The sequence below is a fragment of the Helianthus annuus genome, chromosome 2, assembly GCF_002127325.2.
Source record: "Helianthus annuus cultivar XRQ/B chromosome 2, HanXRQr2.0-SUNRISE, whole genome shotgun sequence".
Taxonomy (NCBI): domain Eukaryota; kingdom Viridiplantae; phylum Streptophyta; class Magnoliopsida; order Asterales; family Asteraceae; genus Helianthus; species Helianthus annuus.
The window spans coordinates 136,717,914-136,725,359 of NC_035434.2; the positions used below are offsets into that span (position 1 = coordinate 136,717,914).

At 30.0% G+C, this 7,446-nt stretch overlaps 1 long non-coding RNA gene across 4 annotated transcripts; it reads left to right on the top strand.

Annotated features, from left to right (window-relative positions):
• The first annotated feature begins 3,937 nt into the window (after positions 1–3,937).
• On the top strand, positions 3,938–6,634 carry LOC110922694. Of its 4 annotated transcripts, none has more exons than XR_002583401.2 (5): positions 3,938–5,078; positions 5,145–5,405; positions 5,481–5,713; positions 5,922–6,034; positions 6,415–6,634. It is a non-coding gene; the product is annotated as an uncharacterized LOC110922694 (long non-coding RNA). The 4 variants fall into 4 exon arrangements; XR_002583389.2 differs by having other exon boundaries at positions 3,938–4,204; positions 4,890–5,078; positions 5,481–6,034; XR_002583382.2 differs by having other exon boundaries at positions 5,481–6,034.
• The last annotated feature ends 812 nt before the right edge of the window (positions 6,635–7,446 follow it).

Here is a 7,446-nt window from a genome sequence, read left to right on the forward strand (position 1 = left end):
TGTTGAATCAATGAATCAATGATTTGACAAACTTATCTATTTGCAAAACATCAATGTTTTAAAAAGTGGTTCAAATATTGTCGTTTAATTAGGGTACCAATTTATTTTTTGAAGGATCGGAAAATCCGGTATCAAACTCCTCACTGGTAACTAAAACTTCTTATTTTATATTGTAGGAAACGAAAATAATTATGTTTTTGTTGATTGAGATGTTGATAATCGTGAATTTCGTCTTTTAAACGATCGTAAACTTAATAGTACAAAATTGTTCAAAAAAGACGGTCCCTAAAATGCTTTTATGACACTTTGTATGAGCACCGTCATATTTCATATTTTTGTTTTCCAAATTAACTAAATAAAATGTAAAGAAATGTTGTATTATAAAAAACCGTCTTTTTTGGTTAAAAATTTAACCGTCTTTTTACGTATCCCTTTTTTAACAAATTACAAGCGTCTTTTTTGTTGGGGCTTTAATTAAAACCACCTTTTTCATTTAATAAATAAGAATTCATTTTTGATTTTTTTACCTATGATATATTTTTTTGAAACTAAATCAAATAATTTCTAAGTCAACCCACACCACTTGCAATAATCATTACTTATTTTTTTCTTTTTCCTTTTTCTTACTTATTAATTCTCATTTTTTTAACTCGTCTATTTTGTAATCTATATTGGTTTATTAATATGACTAGGATTGCGACCCGTCGCAATGCGGCGGGGATTCTTTAATTATTACTAAGTCAATTTAGGACTCGTATGTTATGTTAAACCTGTCAAACGGGGAAAAATAGACGATGTAAAAACGTTCACCCACACACGCACGTTGCGTCGTGTTAATTCGCAAAATTTAAGACGAAACGTAAAAACGTTAAACCAAAGACGCACGTTGCGATGTGTTAAGTCACAAAATTTAGAACCAAACATAAGGCGAAAAATTTATGAAAAATGAAAACTATAAAGGATCAAAGTTGAAAGTAAAAAAAGTTATGAGAATAGATTACAAAAAATAAAAAGTTTTGGGTTAAAAGTAAAAACAAAAAACAAATAGTTTTGGGTTAAAAGTAATTTATGAAATACTTTTGGGTGAAAAGTAAAAAAATCAATTTTTTTTGGAAAACCCCAAAAAGCCAACGTTACGACAACCATATGCATAACCATTTTTTCTTTGAAAACCCCCCAAAGCACACCGCGTTGCGGTGACGCGTAAAACAGTGTGTCAAATAGTACTAATGTCACACAACCGTCATCGACCACCAACACTGACTCGACCTAGGATATGCGTGTTGCGACGAACCTGTCAAACATAGAAAAATAGAGGTAAAAACGTTGGACCACACATGCACGTTACGTCATATTAACTCGAAAAATTGAGAACTATACGTAAAACGAAAATTTGCGAAAGATGAAAAGTATAAGTGACAAAAGTTGCGAATTTAAATTGCAAATAATAAAAAGTTTTGGGTTAAAGTTAAAAAACAAATTATGTAGAGTTAAAATTGAAAAAGGTAAAAATCTTTTGGTTAAAAGTAAAAAAATCAACTTTTTTTTTGAAAAACTCACAAAGCACAATGTACAAGTTGTTATACACAAAAATCTTGCAAACTTATATATGGAATAATACGTTAAATTACATGTAATGAATAACTTGAATCTCAAAATAATTATGTTTGTTAGCGATAACAATGTATCAATATATCGGATAAAATTTTGAAATTTAAACATATATATCATATTTCTTAGTTTAGTACAAGAAAACTTTTGAAATTACAAATATAGGGATGTTTATCAAATAAACAAAATGTTTCGTAACAAGCTAACAAGCTTATATATTCGAAATTGCTTAATATTCTATCACAACAACATTAACAAACTTATATATTAAAAATTGCTTAATATTCTTTCACAACAACATAGTTCATGGTCATCATTCACCTACAACAATATTTTCATTCGGTATTATATGATCTTCAACAAGGTAAGGTTATCATCATTATATGTTGTTAATCTATAATATAATAAAAGAAACCATTTTTGATATACTTGTCATCATATTAGGCCATGTTTTATAGATAAGTATTATTTTAGTTTAATCTTTTCTAATTAATTATAGATAATTCTCCTACTAAATATTATTTAGTTTAATTTTTTATGGATAATTATTATTTAGTTTAATCTCCTTTTTATTTATAATATTATTTATTTAACTAATTGAGTAAATTATGATTTTGGCCCCTGTGGTTATAACACTTTTACTCTTTTAGCCAAAAAGAATTTTTAACATCTGAGCCACCAACGTTTTTTTTCTAATCTTTTTGGTCCCTAACGTCTTTTTTCTAACCCTTTTAGCCCCTAACATTTAATGGATGGGGTTAGTGTTAGGGGCTAAAAGGATTAGAAAAAAAACGTTGGGGGCTCAGATGTTAAGAACTTACGGATAAAGTTCCATAAATTATCTTATTATTTATTTATAATAATTACTAGGTTATAAATTATAACTTAATAATTAAAACAAATATCGAGCATTTTCATAACGAGGATGGAGGGAACGATTTTCTTCTTTATATTAGTTATTACTAGATTAGAAATTATATCTTAATAATTGAAACAATCAACAATACTTTTAGAAGTAATAAATTAAGACCACTGATATTTAAATAAAACTTGGATTTGGATAATTATTATTTAGTTTAATCCATTCTTATTTATAATATTATTTATTTAACTAATAGAGTAAATTATGATTATGGCCCATGTGGTTATAACACTCTTACTCTTTTAGCCCAAAAAGAATTTTTAACATCTGAGCCACCAACGTTTTTTTTTTTTCTAATCTTTTGGCCCCTAATGTCTTTTTTCTTACCCTTTTAGCCCCTAACATTTAATGGATGGGGTTAGTGTTAGAGGCTTAAAGGGTTAGAAAAAAAGACGTTGGGGGCTCAGATGTTAAGAAATTACGGATAAAGTTCCATAAATTATCTTATTATTTATTTATATTAATTACTATGTTAGAAATTATATCTTAATAATTAAAACAAATATGAAGCATTTTCATAACGAGGATGGAGGGAACGATTTTCTTCTTTATATTAGTTACTAGATTAGAAATTATATATTAATAATTGAAACAATCAACAATACTTTTAGAACTAATAAGTTAAGACCACTATTATTTAAATAAAACTTGGATTCACATCGTGAGAAAGTCGATTATAATCGATGGTTCAAATGTTTTTATATTTATAAACTTGATAAACATCACAAGTTTTGATCATACATAAAACAAAATTTTGTTCGGATATTAGAAAAGTATCTTAAAATATCGTTTTATAATTGTTAAATCTTCGTTATTAACTATTTGATATTTTATTTTCTCAACCCGTGTATTACACGGGGTTATAACTTAGTTTAATTTAAATTAGAGTAAATTACAAAAATCATCTTTTATGTTTACACTAGATTGCAATACAAAAAACGTACTCGATGTTTGAAACCCTTGCACGTTCTGTCCTTTACCCATAACTTAGTTAGTTTTCATGGTTAAATCTGACCAAGTGAACTCCACATGAGGGTATTTTAGTCATTTTTGAACCCACATGCAAAAAATGAAACCTTTAGACTAAACTGACAAAATAACTCAAATACAAGGACTAAAATGGCATTTAACTCTATATTTTAAGCAGATGAGAAAAAAATTATAATATATAAAAATCAAAATATATTGTTTCACTTCGCATGTTAAAGTAGATGCGAAAAAAATTCTAAAATATAAAAACAAAAATATATTGTTTCACTTCTCATGTTATTATGTATGACTCATTTGTATCGATCTTTACCCTACATGTTATTTTATAAATATACTTTAAGTTGTTAAAAGTTGAAATGAAATACTACCAAGTAACAAAAAGGAACAATGATTTTAGTTCCCTCTCAAACCACCTGAATTTCTTTCGCCCAAACCTATCCCCAAATTTTAAAACTTGCTTTACACCAAATTTATTTTCCCTCCTAATTTTGTAGTGCCTCCAGGTTTCTACAAAAAATAACAATATCATATTAAAACAAAACCTTTTCTAACCCATTACAAGCTTTTCATCACACATCGATGGAGAAGACGACGATCGTTGATGGAAACTATTTAGAGGTCAAATACACAGATGATTTAGAGATCTATGATGGATGTAAACGACAAGTCGATTCAGAAATCGTAAGTGCGTCTTTTTTCTAGGTTATCTCGGATTGCTTTCTAATCAAGTATGGTATGTCAATTTCTGGGTTTTGACTACTTGTTATGTTTAGATCGGTTGGTGTCACTATCAATAATGTTTACATTAAGGCCATTTTTTCAACTCTCTACTGGTACCTTGCAGTTAGGAGGGCAAAAAGCTTAATTTTTAATGGAGTTAGGAATTTAGATTGATTATTTGATTGAGTTACATATTATTCACATCACTTTTGCAACTAACTTTCTATTATTTGGGCAAAATGGATTCTTTAATGACATAAGCTTAGTGCATGCCAGGTGTTTGATGTTTTGCCAAATGAAAACTTGGATTATTTTTGGGTGAAACATGATCCATTTGTAAGAGATTAAGAGTATAACTGATGACTCAACATGATCATACCAATTTGGCGTATAATATTCACCACTAGTTATATAATTTGGAACAGTTAGGCTTCTTACTAGAATTATGTGGATTTAATTATCTTTTTTTTTTTGTCAACTGTTACTGTGTAACATAGATTCCATTTAGTTAAGAGCTGAATTATAAGCTATTTTTTTTAATCCAATGCCACACATTTAGTTTCTAAACTTCCAGTTTACTTTCTATCAAACATTTGGTGAAGCATTCTCCATGTCGTATATGCTTCTACTAAGGATGTTGTTACAGAGGCAACCGGGAAGGGATGCCAACATGGGGACGTACACACTTATTCTCGGATGTGATTGGTCTTATGAAATGCTTGTTTTTGGAATTAAAAGCAAAGAGAAAGAAGAGCGAGGCTGTAGAGACTCAGACAACGTTGGGGAAAGCCCTGGTGCGTTCGATAGTTTGTGCAACGAACTACCAGAAATCTTGGTAACATATTGTCAAAGTTTGTTTATTATTTTTAAAAATATATTAACTAAAAACTACCGTTTGCAGTTTATTCAAAGATGTGAACTTCTATGTCCTGATGGCCAAGGTGCTCCGACCGTTAGGGGTACAAGCCGTGTTTACCCTACTACTGAGTGGCTTATGCATAATTGTCTGATGATAGACGGTTTTGTCAAAGTTTAAGTAGATAGAGTTGAAGAAGGTTGCAGATTGAACCATCTCTTGCCTGAGTCATGTATTTCTGGCGAAGTAGACTGTTTGGAAGATGCAAAAGGATGCTTTATTTACTGGTCTGTTAAATCAATAAAGGTATATTTATATAAACAATAATTGTATATTTATAGGATTTATTAATATACTAATATTTTTTTTTTCAACATACAGAGTTTACACATAGATTCTCCTCAAACTGTAGAACCATCTCACCATTCTATGAGTACACTTTATAAACCGCAAGTCGTTTTAATATATATCATTACTTTTATACAAGATAATCTGTTTTTCTAATGTAGTTTGAGACAACATCTGCTCACCAACAACAACCAATTCCAGATGAAAGAATCGAGTATAAAATTTACTCGTATGCATTACAAGAGGAGGAGGCTTTTAATCGATTGGTAAACACATTATTTGTATATAATTGTGTGTGTATTTACTAATAGTACCGTACTCTCGTTATTGGTTAATGTAGCTCGCTGACAAACAATTTTCTAAGAATACAACCAAGCATGTCCCTTTCAGTAACTTACTGAGCCGGTTAATGGTTTGTTTAACTACAGTGTATACTAAACTGTAATCTATTTTTTATCTATCTTTATATTTTAGCTGGGAAATAAAACCTTAATGGTTCGTCAAAGTAAAATTTGAGTTTGTAGAGTGTACGATAAAGGCGTTTATTTCAGTTTTGGGGACAGGGAGGACGACAAGGATGAATGGAGGTCAGTATATTAGTATGCTACTCTTTTATATTTAATTCTTTTTTATTTTTATAAATATTTGTTGACACTTGAGTGAGCCTTGGAACACAATTGTTATATTCAATATTTTATCAGTTAAAGTTAATTACACGGATGGTTAAGTAACTTTGACATGTTCGCTCATTTGACCCAAGGGCCTAGGCATGCCAAATGGCTTTTGACAACATAGATCATATATATTATTAGGGGTTCTTAGGAGCGCCAAAGGGCTTTGTATCAACGTTGACTCTAGTTGGCATGACTTATGCATTTCAATATCCTCCTGATTCCAACAAGGGGATCTTGCTTGATTTTAATTTTTAATGGTAGCTAATAGACATTTTTCTATGTGTTTTGATCAGTGGCAAAGGAATTCAAGCTAGTGAGTGCTGTTGAGAGCTTTGTGGTTGTGGATAAAGGAGGCTGCACAAAGTCAAGGAGTTTTTTGGATGGTTGTTTTTATTTGTGCTAAACTGAATGATAGGATGTTTTTTCTATGTTAAATTGAATGTTTTAGACTAATGAGTCAACATGGATGCTTTAGCTATTTTAGATATTTATAAAATGGTTCATTGTTTGTTATATTCCTTGTATTTATTATGTTTTTATATGATTCCGAATAAAATGAACTGAATCTAATTAAATTGTGAATTAATAAAATTAATGGATCTGGTGAAATATATGTTCTACAGCAACCGTCTTATTAGGCAGATCAATAAAACCGTCTTATTAGCTACACCAAAACCGCCTTATTAGGCTTGAAAATGACGGTCTTTCCTACACCACATAACCGCCTTATTAGGATTAAAAATGACGGATGTAACCGTCTTAAAAGATCAATGATAAAAAATGACGCTATGTTTTATGGCGCTTCCTAAACCGTCATATTTGGTTGTAAAAACGTCATATTAGCTTGTCTTTTTTGTACTAGTATTCAACACTTCAATGCCATAAACCTATTGTAGACTTTTATTAAAAATATTTTGTTGGAAAATTGATTTTTGATCATGGAATTATATGGTTTTGAATTATTTTTTAGAGTTAATTACTGTTTTCTTCATGTGGTTTGTCAAAAATCACTATTTCAGTCCATTAGTTTAAAAATTGCGATTTCAGTCCCTGTGGTTTCACTTTTGTAACCATTTCAGTCCCTGTGGTTTCACTTTCGTAACCATTTCAATCCATTATTCTGTTAAGTACAGAGACTGAAATGGTTACGGGGTGGATGAAATGGTAACGAAAGTGAAACCACAGGTGAAATCGCAATTTTTAAACTAATGGACTGAAATAGTGATTTTTGACAAACCACATGGACGAAAACAGTAATTAACTCTATTTTTTATTAGGGAATTATGTGGATTTAGTTTCTAAGTCCGACCCGATATGATATAACT